We start from the raw sequence: 15,227 nt of genomic DNA, 5'->3' as shown, positions 1-15,227 counted from the left end.
TGTATTTGGCTCAATTTGGAAAGAATATGAATACAAATATGCACAGTGCAAACATTTTGTTTGCAGTGCAAATCTGAATTAGATACAAATTTTGCACCAAGTTCAGTTTTTCTTTCTTCTTTCTTCTTTCTTTTTTTTTTGCCACCAAGTTCAAAGTTCAGTTTTAAATTCATTTGTTTGTAACCATGATTTGCATTGCACTCCTACCTGATATAAAATTTGTGCTGTTTGCCTCATTTGCACTCACTGGTGATGCAAATTTTGCATCTCCAAAACTAATGCAAAATTTGTACCACATTCTCCTACAATTCTCTCATATAAAGTGGTGACCATTTGTTTCCTGTCTCACTCCCAGACAAAGAACATGCATGACCCTACTTCCATTTCCTTTCATGTTTATTTTACTTCCCACAAACAAATAAGAAGACAGTCAAATCTGAAACAAAAGTAAAGCAGAATGTTACTCTCAGTCTGTTTGCACTCCAGTGCATTTACGTTTATACCGGTGCAAGCAAGCAAAAGCTTAAGGCTCAGTTTGGGAAGAGTGCTAATACAAATATGTCCAATGCAAAACTTTGTATATAGTATTTTTAAGCCTTGTATTTTCACTGTACATATTTGTATTTGCAGTCTTCCCAAATATGCATAAATACAAATTTGAACTCCCTCCAAATTGAGCCTAGACTTATAATGTTGCAGCACACATGGTGGCAAAGATTACTACCAATTGTACCCAGTCCATGACTTGGTTCATTACTCCCCGTTTTCTTGATGAAATTATTCGAAGGGAGTTGTAAACTGATATCCGTTTGAATCGAATCTGCCTGAATAAAAAAATAGGATTTGGTTCAGGACTCTGTATTAGGCAGAATTCCAAATCTTCAAGCAATCAAGAGTCGAGAAAGAATGTGCTTGTGTCAAGGCCTCGTAAGCCCACATTGACCCATTGCTTGCTCACATCAACGTCATTTTCTTTTAGCTTTGAGGGGTGGGGGAGACGGGAGAGGGTTTGGAATACTAATCAAACTGGGACCAGTAGAAGTAGAACTCATATCTCTCTGACCAGTTGTGACAGTGGAGGAACCTCTGAAATCCGAGAAGGTTATATTGGAGAAAGATTCACTGATGGCTGTGTTAGCTCAAGAGGGTGATCTTGAGTTGAGGGCCGTTTGATTATGGCTGAAATACCTAAGGCTAAGAATTCTATTGCAGACCAGGTGTTCTAGAACAGAATTAGATGTTTCCTTAATAATATGAATCACATTACCAAATTTTCTCTTTCCACTAGATCTTCCAGGGATCTTTCATTGTATCAGTTCAAGGAATTGAGATAGGCGCTAGCAAATTCAGCACCGAAAGCAGCAAGCAAGGCATTTTTGGCAGTGGATATGGAAACCACATTGCCCAAGTTTCTTGTTTCATTCATGAGTTAGAGGAGCGCTGGTGGTAAAGTTTCTTATGCCGATCAAGTGCATCATACAACACAATCAGGAACAAGACTTCACTTCAACAAAATATTCCAGATTTCTGGTAAGAAAAAGTAATTTCATAGTCAGCATTGCTTTTCTTTTCATTATGTTCTCTGTTTTCTCCAGTCTTTACAGGTCCATTCTCCAGAGAGCAGTGATCAAATAATCAGTCCAAGCCCAAATGGGTTCAGCATATGCAAGAGAATACTGCCAGCAAAAATTTTTCATGTGTTTAGGGAGCTTCAGACCATTGTAAGGTCGTGGACTAGTTTTAAGCCGATCCTAATCAAAGGATTCAGTCAATCTCCTCAGGTCAAGATTAAACGAGGCATGTTAAGACAACAAAAAAAGGTAATCAGTTATCAGACATTGCAGCAGAATTCAAGTAGCATTGGAAATTCAAGAAGCAAAAAGACAAAGGGAGGTTGAAAATTCAGTCACTTTATGTGACAATCTTATGACCAGCAAAATTCAATCCACTGCCACCATTAAACTTGAGTTTCAAAACATCAATAGGACGCATGTAACCAAAATTTCCAATAGTGTTGTTATTCATCCATCAAAAGAAGAGGACTTTCTGAAAAATTCTCTACTCCAGCCTCTTCGATTGAAAGGGAATTAGGAATTCAATTAATAAATTCTTCCCCTATTAAGTTAACATTTCATCCATCACTGTTCCCAAATTCCAGTAAAAGTTCCCATCCAAGTTCCATAAAGAGGCCAACGACCACGTAGTCTCAGTGTCAGTGGTCAGTTGGCATCCCTCTCATTGAGGAGACACAGGTCTAACCTGCAAAAAAGCAAGCTCCCCCTACTGTATAACCCAGCGGACCCTGCATCCATCTTTGCCTTACCAATACCACCAGCCCATGAACTGACTCCGGATCTGCTTCCCATACTAGCCACAAGATACTACAACCGTACATCGGGAGCATCTCCACATGAATGACAACATACAAGTACAGAAGATGTTCCCAATGTATGGTTGCAGTGTCTAGTGGGTAGGTGTGGGTACTGGGTAGTGTTCTTATGGGTAGCAGATCTGAGAACCCCATCAACTAGGTATAATGGCAGGGCAGCCAAAGCAGCATTGGCTAATGCCTACAAAGAAAAAAAATTCTTTAGGAGGATCACTTCACCCTGTTGTGTAGTGAGTAGTAGTTATTTCTGAATAGTAGGATCTTCAAGAAGAGTTCCAACAGTGAACTTGAAGGATGATACTGTCTAGCTCTTACATGTACACATAAACACTCATTTAAATACATATTCTCATATTGAGTTCTACATTTTGATTCGCATCTTTCTGACTGTAGTGGGAAAGAAGGAAATAAGTTCTAATATCTTGAAACTAATGCTTCTTTGAAAGTATACAACTAACTTTAACAAATAAAACAGATCAGAAACGCAGTAAACCATACTGACATGATCAATGTTGAGACATCTAGACTCACCTTGGAAGTAAAGCAAAACAAGTCTTCCTTACGGAAGCGGTTTAGTCTTGTTATGCATTTTGGAGAAATTAACAAACATTAAAACTCACAGACCTACAATAACAGGCACCTTCAAAGGAACTACCTTCCTTCGCCAATAGTCAACTGGGAAAATACTTGGCTTTCCGATACATCTGAACTAATATCATATTTGGGTACTACACCGTCTCTTTCAATTACCACGTTTATTGAAGGAACACGCTGAACAGTAGGCAATGGATGCTCTGATGCACAGATGATGCTATCCTCATGCGGTTCCCTGTGCACTGCAGTCTGTTGAAGTTTTAGTGCGTATTCCAAATCCCACAACACATCACCCATGGTTGGCCTATCAAAACCATACTCACTCAAACATTTCTGAACAATATCTCCAAACTTCCTCAGAGAGTTGGGACTGATCTTACCCACCAGGAAAGGATCAATAATCTGCTCAAATGACCCCTTCTTCAGACAATTCATCCCCCATTGAGCCAAGTTCACCTGCTCTCTTGGGAGTGTAGGATTGATGGCCGGTCTTGCACAAATCACTTCCAGAAGGACCACCCCAAATGAATACACATCTGACTTATCTGTCAACTGTTGACGCTTAAAATACTCAGGGTCAAGGTAGCCAAAGCTTCCCTTCACGGCTGTGCTTACATGGGTCTCATCCATGCCAGGCCCAGCCTTAGAAAGACCAAAATCAGCAACCTTGGCAACAAAATTCCCATCGAGCAAGATGTTTGTGGACTTAACATCTCGGTGAATGATCTTCCCTGCTGCACCAGTGTGGAGGTAGTGGAGACCCCTTGCAGAACCAATGCATATCTCAAGTCTCTGCTTCCAAGACAAGCAGGGCAGCTCTGAACCATAAAGATGGTCTCTCAGTGTCCCTCTTTCCATGAACTCATATACCAGAATCATTTCCGAGTGTTCGTCGCAGTACCCAACTAAGGAAACAAGATGACGATGACGGATTCTAGATAATACCATGATCTCTGTCTGGAATTCAAGAAAGCCCTGTCCCGCATCCTGCTGGCTTCGTTTTACTGCGACTTTTGTATTGTCCCTTAGAATCCCTCTGTACACTTTACCAAATCCACCAGAACCAATGAGAAAAACCTTACTGAAATTGTTGGTCGCAAACAGTATATCAGTAAAAGGGATCTTTAAACTGAGATCTAAGTTCGGAAATGGGGAGCCGTTTGTACTCCCTCCATTCATATCTGTGTATGAACTCCCTTCACATAGAGACAAGGGTGGCCATGTCTTGGAATCACTGGGCGTCTTCTGCCTCCGGCATCTGAAGATGAAGATGAAGACGGCAACTACCAGTACGCCAATAACGGCAATGCCTCCAACAACTGAAGCCACCACAATAACGACATGGTTTTTCTTCCCAAACCCGTGCAAGAAAGATGTATCCCTATTATTTGTAATCTCCATGATCTCCAACCCGTTTAGAAAAACAGTTTTGATTGCAGATGATGAATCTGGACCTACAATGATCTTAATAGTGCCCGAATCACCAGAGTCCACCACGAAGTCGGTGTGATTAGGAACCAACAACCCTGCAGTGGTATCATTAACAATATACCCATAATAGGTATTGATATATGCATAGAAGGATAGCAGAAACGTAGATTCACTAACGATGTCGCAGAAATGCAAACGAACTAGATGCTTGGCATTAGGACTCACACTGAAGCTCCAAGTTATGTTGGAATTGTTATTTTTCGGTTGTCGTGCAGTCGAGTAAACCGAGTGTGGAGCAACATATTCCATATCACCTTCTTGGTACTTTGGTGACTTACTGGGAGGGGTATTTGTAGCTTCTGGGTTTGGGTTAACCAGATAACTGTGATTGTCACTGACATCTGGAATCCAAGTTCTCCAGAGGGTGTCGTTAGTAGGTGTTATCTTGGAACCTCCAACATTGATCCTGTAAATTGTTTCCAAAACCTTTGATGGAAGACCGTTGTAAGCCTTGCTGCTTCCTGTGGAATTGATATAAAGGGGACCTTTGTTGGGGATCAGAATGTCGGGCGCAAGGAAGACCTCTATGGCATTAACAAAGGCAAAAGAAGCTTCAGGCTTGAAGATGATTTGGAATTTTGTGCTGTTGATACTGAGCAAGAACTCCTTTATTAGAGGTTCGGTAGTACTATCGTTGACTCCAAATTTTGTCAACAGAGAAAACCCAGCAACTGAAACATTGAACACGGCTGAAGTAGAATTGTAATTCGGATTTTGGGAGGTGAAAGGGGAGAAGTGGAGGCGTACCACATGAGTACGGTTGCCATCAATATTGAATTCATACGCCGAAGGCTTTCTGAATATTCTTGCAGTACTGTAAAGATCTGGTGGAGAGTTGTCAACACCGACCACGTTATCTGAAGTTGCTAGCAGAGTGAATGAATTGGAATTCTTGTCCCCGACGAATCTCCGGGTTTCAACGTCAAAAACGTCGGCGTGTGATCCACAGTTGATGAAGTATTCCGTAGGAAGAGTATAAGACGACGAGAGATGAAAGAAAAGAGAGAAACAGAGGAGGAGGAGGAGGAGGATTCTATGGCTTTGAGGCTTCCCCATAGAACTGGTGGTGGATTGGGTGGGTTCCCTTCCTCCCTCGCTCCCTCCACAGCAGTAACTAGTGAGGACCGATTCCGTCTCGGGAGCCAGAGAATTCATGTCACATAGAAATGATAAGTTCTAGCAGATGAGAAGCGATCATTTGAGACATTTTTACCAGAAAAGATTTTTCGAGTTGAGTTTACATTGTTGACTTGAGCGCTGACCTCACTGATTAGCTTAGCTGAAAGGGATGACTGACGTGGGAAATTATTATTGGTTACCCAACCCCTAACTAGATCCCAACAGCCTTTGCAACCGTGCGGTGGGAACATCTCCTTTTTCTTTCATTGCGAGATGTTCTCGATGCATGGCTGTTGGGAATTGATCCGGAGTCCGGACTCACTTAGGGGTGAGCAAGAAAAATCGAAAATCCGGTTAACTGAATTGATCCGTTTGGTATTTTTAAAAAATTTAAGGTAGCGGTTTGATTTCAGTTAATTAATATAGAAAATTGGTGGTTAATCAAGTCAACCAGTATATATATATATATATATATATATATATATATATATTATTTTTTATATATTATAAATTAATAAATATGCATTATATAAATATATAATATATTATTTATTATTTAAATATAATATTTTATATATTTATATGTTTTTTTTATAATATATATTATAAATATATAAAAACCAAAAAACCAATGAACTGGTCACCCCTAACCGATCAATCACTTAACCGATCAGCTTCGATTTAGTTTCAGTTACCGGTTTGGTTAACCAAACAGTGAGCACCCCTACCCCTAATGAGTTTGGCTTCGATTAGTGCAACGTCTATTCCAACATCCTTTACAGTGGAATATCTTATATTTATGTGCTTTATTTCATGAAGAGATATTTCTAATTCAAGGTAGCAAGAGGCTGTTCTCTCCCCTAAGGCCCTGACACAATCAAAAACGTTTTCTCAAGTTTTCTATTTTGTACCATTGTTATTGTTGCCACATACGTGTTTTTCAACACCACATCAGCATTACCATTATTTGCATCAATAAAAAAACGGAAAAGAACCAAAAAGGATATATTCTCATACCACACCTTTCTCCATTTTTAAGACATGGTCTAAGAAAACATTTTTCGGAAAAATGACCAACCAAATAAGACGTTTTCTCAAAAAATGAATGGTCGATATAGCACTGATGTGACATCATATTCTGAAAAAACAGTTTGCGTATACGTAACTAGAAGCCATTCTAGTTACGTAATTGTATGATTTTATTTATGGAGAATACAAAATTATTTTGTATATATTTCTTTGATTGATTTTTTTTTCAATTAAATTTGAAAAATATAAAAATTATTTTCCTATCTCTCTCCATCTGAATAGGTAAAATAAAAACATTCAATCAGATATATTAAACGGACAACCAACCACCAAAAATTAAAAAACCACCAATCAAATTAAAGTCAATTTGGTGGCCAGAGATGACAACGGTAACGTTGTCAACATTAACCGTCACAAGATAGGGCAGCGGAATTCTATAGAGATAGCCGAAGCTTGTGCAGCTAGAGCCTAGAGATGCAATTGAATCAGTCCCAAGCTTCAATTGCTCCATTAATATTATACCCTAGAAGGAGATTTCAAATTAACAGAACGGTGAATTGTCTTAAACAAGAAAGTAATTAAAATTTTCCATGGAGCACTTCTCAAATAATTGAGTACATAATATTTAATAATAGAGCATAGAACGTAGCCAACCAGCTTGCAGATTTCATTGCTAACCGAAAATGATTTTCTTGTTTCCTTATTGATGAAGCGATTTGGCGCTCCAATGATATGAGGGCATGTGGCACTGCGATACAGTTAAATGATGTCTTAGCACCACCCAAGTAAGTCACGGAAGCGCCTCCGACACCTTGAATTTACTTCACAACCTTGGCACTATCTCGACAGACTGGACTGAGAACCAGTTCAGTAAGTCAGAGAGGTCGGCATGAGAGGTAACCCGCTTTTGTTGATATGACCTGAGTTTGGCTAGCAGTCTGCTTAATATGTCTGGATCACGATATCATGTTGGAAGAGCCGGTTATCACCCTACCCACTTTGGGCGTGATTGGATAAACACTACCCATTTACGTAGAATCCACATTCGGGCATGAAACCACTTCCGAACCAGGTAGGCTGGAGATTTCAAATGCACTTCCTCAGAAAAGGTATGCACGACTTAACTCTCAAGCATTCTAACTCTCTTGCACTCTTGCAATCACATCTCCAATTCGCTAACTTAAGCATCGAAGTGCCCACCCCGGGTAAAACAACCCGAATACTCTGATTTTTTTCTCTCTCTTGCAACTCTACCTGGCAACCTACTTAGTCCAACGTCCGAACTATCCGCTAGTAGGGAGTACCGAATCGTGCATCATCAATTAATCAGTTATAATGTTAAAACTGACCCTCTCCTTTGATTCCACAATAAATTGATTGGATTGGTTCAGGCCAAGTAGATATTATTTGTGTTTTATGGTTTGGTTAACAAAATTATGGGTTATTTTTAAATTGAACTGATGCTACTAGTTTTTGTAATTCTCCAAACCAAAACACAACTAATATCATTGGTTAACCGATTGACTGATTTTAGTTTTTCATTAATTTGGTTCTTTAATTTTTTGGTTTTTTATATTTATAATATATATTATAAAGAAACATATAATAACATATTTATAATATTGGTTTTTTCCATTCTTTATAAACACCCCCTACATCTATGTCATTTGCATGGTATTCAGTTTACAACGAAAAGAAAGCCTATTTGGTTATTGTGAAGTATATACTAAAAACATAAATTTTGGAATTTAATGTTCATACCGTGATTAATATACTTATCTTTTTCTTTTTTGTTTTTTTTTTTGACATCTTTTGATGATTGCCTTTGTTAGACAGTATATGCCCTTAGTTCCAATCAGCATGATGTATATTATGACATTTATTGTAAACGAATAAAGTACATATTTGATTCATGTTATTATGGTGTGTTTCTATGTAATACCCTTAAACGGGATACATATGAGACTCGTGTTAGTTTAGAATCTTCACAGCCGTTGGATAGATATTGGGAGATTTATCCTGCCAAGGCTGACACTGATGTACCGCCAAGTTGGTTGGGTGGCTTGTCTCAGTTGCCAATGTGAGACCTAAGGTACATGTAGTGTTGGTTTTTTCGAAACCCTGAACCAGACCAAAATTCCAGTATCGCCCTAGACCTTGGAGATAGATGGGCAAAACTGGAATGTTACACCTAACCCCTAGACTCGATTATGATACTACACTGGGTGTTGGATTGGACTATCTTTGATGTGCCAATCAGTGAGATCCTTAGATGAGGTCAAAACCTTGGTATGTTGGGACAGTCCGAGAATTCATCTGAGTGGGTGATCATAGCGACAGGATCAGCCCCTTTGTCGGACAAAGTGAATGATCGAGAAAATGCACTCTCTCTGATGGAAACCTAAACTACCGGTAGTGGATTTCAAATGTTTTTGAAATTTAGTTTTGCAAAATATATTTATATAGAGATATACTTATATATATTATTGTTTCAAAATGTTTGCAAAATGTTTTAATTCCCAAGATCCATGTAAGTAAAGAGTGCAGCACTGTACCTTGTTGCCGAAGGAGAGGTCCTCTCTTGTCAGGCAATGTTTGATCATTAAGGGCTGAGAGGTTAAGTGTAAGACCATTGAGGGTTATACCTGATGGGCTAACCTTGTTAGATAGTGTATGCCTTTAGCTCCAATCAGAATGATGTACCTTATGCCATTTATTGTAAATGAATAAATTACATATTTGATTCATGTTATTATGGTGTGTTTCTATGTAATACCCTTAAACTGGACAGATATGAGACTCGTGTTAGTTTAGAATGTTCACAGCAATTGGACAGATCTGGGGAGATTTATCCTAATAAGGCTAACACTGATGTGCCGCCAAGTTTGTTGGGGTAGCCTGTCTCAGCTACCAGGGTGAGACCCGAGGTACATGTACTGTAGGTTTTACTTGAAACCCTGAACCGGACCAGAATTCTAGTATTGCCCTGGACCTTGGTGATTAGTAGGCAAAACTGGAATGTTACACCTGACCCCTAGACTCGATTATGATACTGCACTAGGTATCGGATTGGGTTGTCTTTGATATGCCAATCAGTGAGATCCTTAGAAAGGGTCAAAACCTGGGTATGTTGGGACAGTCTGAGAATTCATCTGAGTGGGTGATCATAGTGGCAGGATCAGCCCCTTTGTCGGACAAAGGTAATGATTAGAGATGCACTCTCTCTGATGGAAGCCAAAGCTGTCGGCAGCTGATTTCAATCGTTGAAATTTGTTTTGCAAAATATATTTATATAAAGATATACGTATATATTATGGTTTCAAAATGTTTGCAAAAGGTTTTAATTCTCGAGATCCATGTGAGTAGAGAGTGCAGCACTGTTCCTTGCAACCGAGGGAGAAGTCCTCTCTTGTCAGGCAGTGTTTGATCATTATGGGCTGAGAGGTTAAGTATAAAACCATTGAGGGTAGTACCTGATGGGCTAATCTTGCATCTGCCCACAGTCCCTGGGTTTTTATAAGGTGGCTTGGCCCAAGGACCACTTATTATAAGTGTTGGGCCCATCAACAGCCCATGGTGATGGGATCAGGGGTTCACTGTCCATAACAATGAATTCGGCCAGGCCTTGTAATAGAAGCTAGGCTGAACCCATGTGGCTGATGTGTAGATCAATGTTTGGGACTCACGTCATACAAGGAAACCCAACTGAGCAGTAGTCTGGAAGGTTAGTGAGCACATGGACTTAATGGGCCTAAAGCCCAAATCGAACTGGTCTAATTTGATAAGTTAAAGAAGGGGGCGGATCTGGGATTTGGATCAACAGATAGGATTTATCCCTATCCAATCAAAGAGTCCAGATCCAAATGCAGATTTGGATTTGGAAACTCTTAATAAGATTAGGAGGGCTGATCTAATCTACATATAAGATAAGGGTTTATCCTTATCTCTTAAAGAGAAATCATTATCCAAATACAGATTTGGATTAGGAAACTCCTAATGAGATTAGAAGTTCTCTTTAAGGCTATAAAAGGAGGAGGAGGGCGAACCTCCATTCATCACAACACAACTGATCTTAGATCACAGAAAGAGAGAAGACAGCTATAGAAAGACTGTGCCATCTTCTGCTCTTGCGCCCTCCTTCTGCTGCCGCCATTGCCAGTTCAATCTCCACTATAGGAGCGATTAAGAAGTGTTCTTGATATCAGTTTTTTGAGAAAAAATTGATCTGAAGTCGTGCTCACATTCCCTCCATCGAATTCTTGATGAAGGATTCGGTTCTTATGAAGAACTTGCTAATTCTGCTCCACCCTATGCTGTGTCATTTTCAGTGGGAGTAGTCTTTGGAATTTTCCTTGGGTGTGAACACCTTCGTTGGGAGTTACTGCTACTCCGTATCAGGTACATCCCTCTCCTATCTTTTGGTTTCAGATCTGGATCGGTTCTTGGTTCAAGATTGATTGTTGAAAAAGATTTGGATAAGGTACCTCCAAATAAAGATTTGGATAAGGAGATTCCTAATTAGATTAGGAGGTTGTCTCTTTAAGGCAATAAATAGAGAACAGGGCGGACCTGAAAAAGACACACAACACAGAGAGAAGACAACTCAGTTAGACTGATCTTACCTTCAATTCTTTTTCTTTCTGCTCTTGCCGCCCTACCCTATTTGATCTCTAATTCTTGGATCTGATCAAGATTTGATCTTGATATTGTATATTGTTAGAAGAAATAATTTTGAAATTGTGCTCACTACTTCATTCGATTCTTTCTAAAGAATCACAAGTTTTTGGTGAATAACAACCCGCTGATACTGCCTCATCCTATGTTATGTCATCTTTAGTAGAGGGATGATTTGGTACACTCTTTGGGCGTGAACACCTACGTTGGGAAGAGTTTTTCGCGTGGATTCTGTATCAGGTATATCCCTCCCTAACCTTAATTTCATATTTGGTCCAATTTGATTACAAGAATGAACCTTGAAAATGCAGTTTTCTAAATCATGTATATCCCTCCCACAAATCAATGTAACAAACAAACGCAAACTACCAAGGCAACTTACAAAGATTCAGAGACACATAGCTATCACCCGGCAATTGGGCTTCGTGAGCATGCTAATTTTTCACTCGTACATGCTACCTAATTAGTTAAAAGAAAGATGAAATGGCTTTTTAAGTAGAACCTGGATTAGGTGCACTTGATGGATGTGTTAGCGGTTGTTTAACCAAGATTCAAGAATAGTCGTCCATGTCAACCAAGTTAAAGAACAAAATGATCATAAGCAAGGTTTAAAATATTGGTATTGAACTTGGATAGGAATAAAAAAAAGATACATATAAATACGTGGATATGATGAAAAGATATTGATTTGATTGGAAACATTAGGAAAATTATATATTATAAATCCAACAAATAATTAATAACATTGAATTTAAGGTTCCAAATAATGAATAAGATATAAACGCACATAATAAATGCCCAATTGAATTGTTCATAATGAAGAGATACATTGATACAATCATCAATACCGGAAGCCTATAACATGTAAATATCATACAACTTTACTAATAATACATCAAAGATCAAACAATGGTTAAAGTTTTGGGCTAAACTTTAATAGTAACAATGTTATTTAACATTTAAAAGGGTAAATTATAAAGACCCCCTTGTACTATGACTATGAGACAAAGACCCTCTTTCATTAGTCTTTCGTTCGGAAAGGTCGTTGCAATATTTTTTAATCCCCATATTACCCTTGTAATAATTATTTTGGATGAGAAAAATATTGTTCATCTTCCTTGACCTCATGATACACGAACAGCAGTGGTGGTAATCCCCATATGGGAATGGGATCGTGAGGCTAGTAAACGTTGAGCACCTTACTGGTAAAACAGCTTGAACTTCAACCCAGCAAAAAGAAGTTTGAACTAGAGATCTAGAGAGGGAAAAATAAAAGAGAGAAGTAGAGAGAAACAGAGATCGAACTGTGTTCACCTCTTTCTCAAGAGGCCAATATGATATCAAAGACTTGCCTAAAATCACTTCAGGCTGCCGTAGGAGCAACCGAGCCGGAACTTTCACTTGTCTGAGCTATGTTTTTCCACTAATCGAAGAAAATGTCGAGAAGGTTTTTAATGCAGTGCGACCAAGCCTGATGGCTAATGGAGGAAATGTAGCTCTCCATGAAATCGATGGCATTGTAGTTGTATTGAAGCTTCAAAGAGCATGCGGTTCATGCTCGAGTTCAACTATGACCTTGAAGATGGGAATTGAAACTCCGCTCAAAGATAAGATTTCTGAAATCCAGACAATGGAAAAGATCTAGATAATGAGGCTGGGCTCGAGCTCAATGAGGAAAATGTTGAAAAGGTTCTTGCTGAGATAAGACCTTATCTTGTAGGCACATGAGGTGGGGTGTTGGAGCTTGTTCAAATCAATGACTATGTTGTCAAGGTCCGCCTTAGTGGGCCTGCAGCAGGGGTTATGACAGTACGAGTTGCTCTAACACAAAAATTGAGAAAAAAAAAATACCTGCGATAGCAGCCGTCCAACTAATAGAATAGTTGAGAAACAGAAAATGTATCACTTGGGACTGATCGTATGCTTATCGTCCTACGTAGGTGAGTTGAACATAGTTCGACCTCTGCTTCTCTCTACTTCTCTTTTTTATTTTCTCTTTCAATATCTCTAGTTCAAACTTCTGTTTGCTGGGTTTAAGGTGCTCAACGTTTATCAGCCTTACGATCTCATTCTCGTATGGGGATTACCGCCGCTGTTGTTCATGTATCATGAGGTCATGGAAGATGAATAGTATTTTTTTATCCGAAATAGTTATTACAAGGGTAGTATGGGAATTAAAAAATATTGCAATGGCCTTTTTGAACGAAAGACTAACAGAAGGAGGTCTTTATCTCACGGTCATAATACAGGGGGGTCTTTGTCACTGACCCCATAGTACCGGGATCTTTGTAATTTACCCTATTTAAAAAATACGAGTTCTGGGAAATCCTCAAAAAAAAGGATAAGGACCTGCCAGAATGGTACAAACACCTGATATATAACTGGGCTAAACTGTTTGATAATTTTAGTGGAGAACTTGACTAAAAGCAGGGATATGTAAAACTGTTTGATAATTTATGCTCATGTAACAGTGTGCACAGAATATAAATGATAATTATCTTTCTTTTTCAATCACTGAAATCATAAATTCAAAATCTATAAACTCAAAAAACTTCAAACTAAAGATCTGAATTGAATATTAATTATATATGAATTTAAAAGTGTTTGGGTTATGGTTGACCTGGTCCTAAGTGCCACGTATTGTTCCCGTCGCCGCCTTATCACCTTGGTCACGTTAGCACTACGTCACCTCTATGGCCCTCCTTATCGCTTCGGCTACGTGGGCACCACGTCATATGGATGAGTGCAACCAAGACAGGAGGTCATCGCACGAATGAGGACAACTCCGCTCGGGATTAGGTCTTATCCCGAAGACCTCGGCGGGTAACCTCATCCCAACAACCCCAGAAGCCTCATCTGACTAGAGCACGGATCTTCAACTATAAAAAGTACCTCCTGCTCAAGGTAAGGGACCTAACATTCTACTTCCGTACCGTTACTCTCCTCAGACCAGCACCGTTCTCTAACTGTTCGGTCTGACCACCTACCTTTTTCAACTAACTTGAGTTTTAGAGTACCTACCCAGGGATAATTCCTCGGGCCTTTGACTATCTTCTTGGTTTTAGATCTTAAAGTGCGGCTTTGCCCTTTCACCTACCTTTCTCGACTAACTTGACAAGATTATCTGACTATAACCTTGGTACAAGAACCACCTCGTATCAAGCAGCATCATATTGGCATTGTTTATGTATAAATCCTACAATTATAAGTTACAGAATAGTACACATTACCATATGAAACAATGTAAGTGGCTGAAAGATCACTAACCAACTTGCATGCTTCTCTTATTCAGCTTTAGTGTGAATTAGGAAACACTAAAAGCAATACGAGTTTACATTATCCAGGTTCCACCACGTCACAGGAAATTGCACACATGCATTTGCATAAACACTTGTATATAAGCTCCCAGATATGAACACAAGCATGGATGAAGGGCAAGACAAGAGGACAGTGGATTGTCTTGCTGGATAAAAATATGATCCAAGATCTTTTCATGATACCAAACATTGGGGTGTTAACCAATGTAAATTGTTTTATTTCAACAAAATTGGGCAAAGAGTTGCACTGAAAAAAAAAAACATTATTTTCTCGAAATAAAACACAGAAAACATGCTAAGTTCACCTTTTTTTGTTTCTGGTTTCAGAAACACATTTCCCTTTGGTGGTTTGATATTATATTTCCTAAGGCATACAATAGGTTCACCTTTTTTTTGTTTTAAAGCAGCACTACTACGAGGATTAATATGAAACTATTTTGACAAAAGGGGCATCCAAAAGTGTTTATTAATATTTTTTTGATGTGACATTTTTTAGATTGAAGTAAAACAAAAACATTCATGTTGGATAGTGATGAGGGGTGATTTGGCCCAACCTATTCACACATGAACACGTAGAAGTGACCTACTGATTGGATAACTATTTGGCACTCTAT

General features: G+C 38.9%; 2 pseudogenes across 1 annotated transcript; one reads left to right on the top strand and one right to left on the bottom strand.

Moving 5' to 3' along the window:
* Positions 1 to 2,707: 2,707 nt before the first annotated feature.
* LOC104607381 (putative receptor-like protein kinase At5g24010 pseudogene) lies at positions 2,708 to 5,694 on the bottom strand (annotated as a pseudogene). Its single transcript, XR_016075870.1, has one exon. The product of XR_016075870.1 is annotated as a putative receptor-like protein kinase At5g24010 pseudogene (transcript).
* Positions 5,695 to 11,618: 5,924 nt separating this feature from the next.
* Positions 11,619 to 13,869, top strand: LOC104609668 (nifU-like protein 3, chloroplastic pseudogene; annotated as a pseudogene).
* The last annotated feature ends 1,358 nt before the right edge of the window (positions 13,870 to 15,227 follow it).

The sequence above is a fragment of the Nelumbo nucifera genome, chromosome 5 (genome assembly GCF_055504915.1).
Source record: "Nelumbo nucifera cultivar China Antique chromosome 5, China Antique-T2T, whole genome shotgun sequence".
Taxonomy (NCBI): domain Eukaryota; kingdom Viridiplantae; phylum Streptophyta; class Magnoliopsida; order Proteales; family Nelumbonaceae; genus Nelumbo; species Nelumbo nucifera.
Note: the sequence above shows the minus strand (reverse complement) of the source record. Positions and strands in the feature narration are given on the sequence as shown.